Here is a 6,231-nt window from a genome sequence, read left to right as displayed (position 1 = left end):
TTCTTCTTCTTTTTCATGTTCCTTGCATATAGCATTTTAGTTTTCTTTCTTGTAAAGTTCGCTGTAAGTTTTTAAAGTAATATTTTATCTAACATTTACAAACATTTATAAGGTATTATTTTCATAATAATTTATAGCCAGGCATTGTGGCAGGCACCTGTAGTCCCAGCTACTCGCAGAGGCTGAGGCAAGAGAATTGCTTGAGCTCAAGAGTTTGAAGTTGCTTTGAACTATGATGTCATAGCACTCTACTGAAGGTGATAAAGTGAGACTCTGTCTCAAAAAAAATAGTAATTTAAGTGACCATATTGATGATATCAAAAGTCCCTATTGCAATTATCTTGTTCTCAAGGTCTAGATTAATTTCTACTTCATTACTTTCATAGAATGTTTAAAGTAGAAAGAAATTAGCTTGTAATTGATTACGGAAACCCAAAGCCATGATTTCTGTAGTGATTAGATGAGTAACATAAATGTGTGAAATGTTTAGGTATAAGACAAGAAGTGATGAGACAATGCCTGTATACCAGGAGAGTGTTTGACCCACCTAAAGGTGTTTAAACATACATAAGAATATGCTGGGCAAAAATACCATGTACAATACTGTTTGCAACCTCTGATTCTAAATCATCTCCTTCATTTTACTTATGATGAAACTGAGAACAAAATAGGTCTTGCTCAATTAATGTAGTTAACCTCTTGAGTCCTCTTTCCAACAATCATGACTAGTATAAACTTAAGAAACAACTAAAAAATCATGGAAAGTTTATAATAAAACATTAGATTATTTGATACAGACTATATGCTGTTGGTGTTTAGAAAAATGACAGCTAAAATATCAAAAATTTTCATTATTATCATCCATTATATTCAAATATCAGATCTTAAAATGCTTTTTAAGATGCATTTTTTTCTTGTAAAATATAATACTTTTCAAGTGTTTTTTCCTGTAAAATGATCACTAATTAGCCTAGCTTGATTGTGGGTAATTTAGCAAAAATGTGACTGTGAACAATATTACTTTACCCCAAACATGTAAGATCTAGAAGCCTCATTTCTTTTGTCAAATAAAGCCCAGCCAAGAATCCCAGTATAAAGCAAAACATCCACTTAATCAGGACTTCTGAGATACAGACTGTGGACTACAGCACTTAAATAGAAGAAGATATATTGGAGACAGAGCATTACTCAGATGGTATCGGCTGCCCTTCCTGCAGCATGTTGCCACCTTGATCAAGAATCTCATTAGAAGAGCATCAGAGTCCAGAGAAACTTTTGAAGGATTTTTTTATCCAAGAATACAAACATTGTACAATAGGATTTGTCAAGAAAAGGATAATTCATTGCTTATGTATGCCACTTCATAGTTGCAAAAAATGTTTCATTCACTATCATATTTTGTCCTCAGAAAAAAATTGTGAAATTATAAGAATTATTATTCCTTCTTTTATATGAAAACAGTGAAGTCCATATAAAGTTAATGATTTTTATGAATTCACATGATCAGAAAGTAGCAGAACCAAGACACTAATTCAGATACTGTGGTTGCAAATTATGCTATTTTTATATCCCTACACACTACCACTCCACATATATTTAACAAATAGGCAAGATTAAAATTTAACAGTACTATGATATTCTTCTTAAAATGAATGTTTCCTCTTTCATATGTAGGAATATTTATTTGATGAATGTATTCATTTGATTTGTAGATATTTTTGATTTTTTATTATATATACTACATTGTTCAATCTTGATCCAGATGGCTGAGATTTTATTTTTTAATTTTGGGGAGGAGAACAATCAGGAATTCCTAGTGTATCATTTTGTTAGAAAATAATGAACCAAAAGGCAAAATCTTCTTTTTTTTTCATTTGAGACAGAGCCTCACTTTCTCATCCTGGGTAGAGTGCTGTGGAATCACAGCTCACAGCAACCTCAAACTCTTGGGCTGAAGTGATCCTTTTGCCTCAGGCTCCCAAGTAGCTCTGCCGCAATGCCCGGATGGGGTCTCACTCCTGTTCAGGCTGGTCTCAAACTCATGAGCTCAAGCAATCTGCCCACCTTGGCCTCCTAGAGTGCTAAGATCACAGATGTGAGCCACCATGTCCAGCCCAAAAGACAAAAATCTTTAAATGAGGAAAATAGCAAGTAATATGTCCAATGAAAGATTAGTCCAGGCTTAACATATAGAAATGAGAATGTGTGTTCATGCACGTATTATATATATGTGTGTGTGTAATTGTCCTTGATAAGTATCAGCTTACAAGGCTGTGAGAGACTCTGACAAATTCATAATCATGAAACTGGATCAAATTTACTTCTACCCAACAACTTCTCTAATTGGTATGAATCAATCCTAATCATATATTTATTCTGTGGCTCTTCAGTATATAGGCCACATGTATTAACTGATACTTGTTGATCTGCTTTGAATCAAATATGTACAGAATAAGGCTCTGCATTTTAGGCTTCAGGGGAATACAAAGAGAAATAAAACAGTATCAGTTCTCAAATGCTTACAATCTAATGAAAGACAAGGCAAATTCACAAATTGTAATATGATAGACTATTTATTTTGCATTTTAAGAAAGACTTCAAGAAAGGATGTGAGCTTAGGAAGAAAGAAGAGCTATTTGCAGGGGACATGACATTAGTTTGCTATCAAAATTGATATTTTAAATAATCTCTGGTGTGTGTGTATGTACAAAATTTAGATTCCATTTTCATTAACTGCAAAGGAGTTTTAAGTGGCTGATTTGCAAATGTGCCTTTTGACATTTATACCTACTTTCCCCTATAGATCATAATTTCCTCAAAGTTGTAGTATCTACAGTAGACCCTGTTCTTTTCTATCTACACAAACACATATGAGTACACATACATCATTGCTTGCCCTGTACTATATTTTGCTTATAGTGAGTATAGAAAGTAGATATTCAAGTCACCTATAGACAGGAGGAAAATATCACAAGAACGTGCAGAAAGAGGTAGGATGAAGTAAAATGAAACTGGTTTTAGCACTGATAATTTGACTATATTATAGTATAAGCACCAGGGCAAAGAAAAAAAGTTGTATCCAAGTAATTTGGTAACCAGTACATAAACAGACGTAGTGACAGGGAGAAGGGTTTGGGAAGAATAAAGCACTAGCAGTAGACTGAGTTGTTTTTGATGTGTGGAAAGGAGTAGAAAATGATCCTGCAATTGCATGCTTGATTTCAGGAGAAATGATTAGTGCTCTCCCCGAGATAAAGACACAAGACACACAGAAAAGATCAGTTCTACTTTTACTCTAGAGCCTTTGAATAGAAGAATTGCTGCAATTAGATAGGTTTTAAACTGCAGCCTTGTCTACAAAATCACACACATGTATATACACACACACACACACACACACACACAAGGCTAGGAAGAAAATCACTGAAACCAGTTAGGATGACACTGAATATTTTTAAAGTGGAGGCATTTCACCTCATTTATACATATACTTATTAAATACAAATGTATTGACTATTGATCAGGCACTGTTCTAGGCTCTGAGGATGCACAGTTGAGTTACATATATTTCCTTGCATTTCCTATCTCAAGGAGTTCTAAACAATTCTGATCAGGAAACAGCCAAGTGTTTTTTTCCCCTAATCTTTACATTTTTAGATACAATCAGAGAAATATAAAGAAAAATATATCTGCTTATGTAGTAAGAGAATTCGTGGTAAGTAATAAGACACAGAAAATTCCTATTTAATGGGAGAACTCCACTCTTACTTGGGTTTTGATAAGTTAGACTCAAGACATAATTTTACATGGTCAAGGTGGGATTTAATAGTCTAGATGACAAGAGCTAGGCTGGTTTGTTTCTTGCTCAGAGCACAATAAAGGGATTCTATTGGAAATCCCAGGCTTTGCCATAAAATCCTTGCTGCTGAAAACAAGGAAAAATAACAAGTGAATACTAGGCTCTGGCTGAAGCTGCAATATCTATTTGTGTAAGTATAAGTCAAAGTGGCAGTTCCAGTTTCTCAGCCTTCAAATAGTCTTCATGTGGTTTTGTAGTAATGATCTATTTCTCGCACTCTAAGGAGAAGCAGTGTAAATTGAAACCCTCTTCACAATTTATTTTTAAGATGACATTGACTACTAAGCTATTTGCTCAAATTTTATTTGTGGCAAAACTACACAACTTGTTTTCTTCAGCAGTTTCCTTTGTTAGAATTTAATGTAGTGATATAATTCCTGAATGGCCCACTGATATCATGCAAGACTTCTTCTAAGCGAAGAATGTATTCTGACTGAAAACTCCGTAAAAGTAAAATGATTTGAAAGCTAAATTCCTCTGAAAGATGAGAATGTGTTCTTACCTAAGTGGAAAGATAATTAACTTTTCATCAGGCTCATATCCTGTTATTGCTATTGAAATATGAAAACATTGGGCGGCACCTGTGGCTCAGTGAGTAGGGCGCCGGTCCCATATACCGGAGGTGGCGGGTCCAAACCCAGCCCCGGCCAAAAACCACAAAAAAAAAAAAAAAAAAGAAAAAAGAAAAGAAAAGAAAACATTACAAAATGACTAATTTGGTGCATTAATGATAATGTTATACCTATAGAGAACCTATACACAATTTAAAGACACATCAAATTTTCAGGAGAAATGTGAAAATTTTTGTGTTACCAGATATTTATTTTTTCAAAATAAGGATTTCAGAGTTGGTTTGCATTTCAGCAAGTAGTTTATGTTTTGCACAGAAGCTTTTCCAGCCATATATGCTTAATCTCATGCACACAGAGAAGGGTGAAAACCAAAGTTTTTATTTGGAAGGGAATCTCTTATAATCAGGACATAATTGAGTCTCCTTTTAGATTTTTTTTATGATAATCTCTGTCAGCCACACAGTTTATTCATTTGCTTTTTTGTAATTTTTGGCACTATTGAGTCTAGATAGTAGGATAAATAAATCTTAGAATTTATTTACTATTTTTCCCATTTGTCCTTGGTTCCTTTTTCCATTTTCCTGCCTTCTTTTGGATAGAGTATTCAAAACTCCATTTATTTTCCCTTATTGGCTATTTACTTAGTGTTGTAGATTTTTGTAGTGTATTTTAAAATATAGATATAATTCAAAGGCTATAAAGTTCACCCTTTTACAGTACACAACTCAGAGGTTGTAGCATATTTAGTATATTCACAAAGTCCCATAACAACTTCTGCCATCTTCTTTTGGAACCTTTTCTTCACCTCCCAAAGAAAACCTCATACATGTTAGCAGTCATCCTCCATTTACCACAATCCTCCCAGCCCTGTGTACAATTAATTACTTTCTATATCTATAGATTGCCTATTCTGGGTATTTCCTATAAAAGGAAACATAGTACATGGTATTTTGTGACTGCTTTGTTTTATACTGCATAATGTTTTCAAGGTTCATCCTTGTGGTCTAATGTATCAATACTTCCTTTCAATGGCTAAAAAATAATCCATCATAAGGACATGCCAAATTTTGTTTATCCATTTATTACTTGATAGATATTTGGGTTGTTTCCACTTTCTATCTACTCTATCTACTCTAAGTAACTCCATTAAAACATTTGTGGACAGGTTTTTGTTGAGGCATTCATTTTCATTTCATTAGATATGTACGTAGGAATGGAATTGCTGAGTCATATATAACTTTATGTTTAACTTTTGTTTTTTATTGAGGTGAGATTCAACTCAATAAAATTTACCATTTCAATAATTTTAGAGTATGCAATTCAGCAGGTTCCAGTGAATTCACAGTGTGGAGCAACCAACAGCCATATTTATTTCACAAACATTTTCATCACCATAAAAAGAAATCCCACACCCACTGAGCCATCATTCTCCATTCCTCTCTTCCCCATTCCCTATAAACAACCAGCCTGATTTCTGTCTCTATGGATTGGCTGATTTTGGACATTTAGACAAATGGAATCATATAATATACAGCTTTTTGTGTCTGGCTTATTTCAATAAACAAGTTTTTTCTAGGTTCATCCATATTGTAGCATGAATCAGTACTTCACTCCTTGTAAGGTCAAATTAGAAATTCAATTGTGTGACTTTACCACATTAACAGTTTAATATCCATTAATCTACTGATAGACATTTGGGTTGTTTTCACTTTTTGGCTGTATGTGAATAATGCTTCTACAAACATTTGTATACAAGTTACTTAAACACTTGTTTTAAAATTTTTAGGCATATACTTGGAG

Source organism: Nycticebus coucang, chromosome X (assembly GCF_027406575.1).
Source record: "Nycticebus coucang isolate mNycCou1 chromosome X, mNycCou1.pri, whole genome shotgun sequence".
Classification (NCBI taxonomy): domain Eukaryota; kingdom Metazoa; phylum Chordata; class Mammalia; order Primates; family Lorisidae; genus Nycticebus; species Nycticebus coucang.
The sequence above is the reverse complement of the archived record's forward strand: the minus strand, read 5'-3'. Positions refer to the sequence as shown.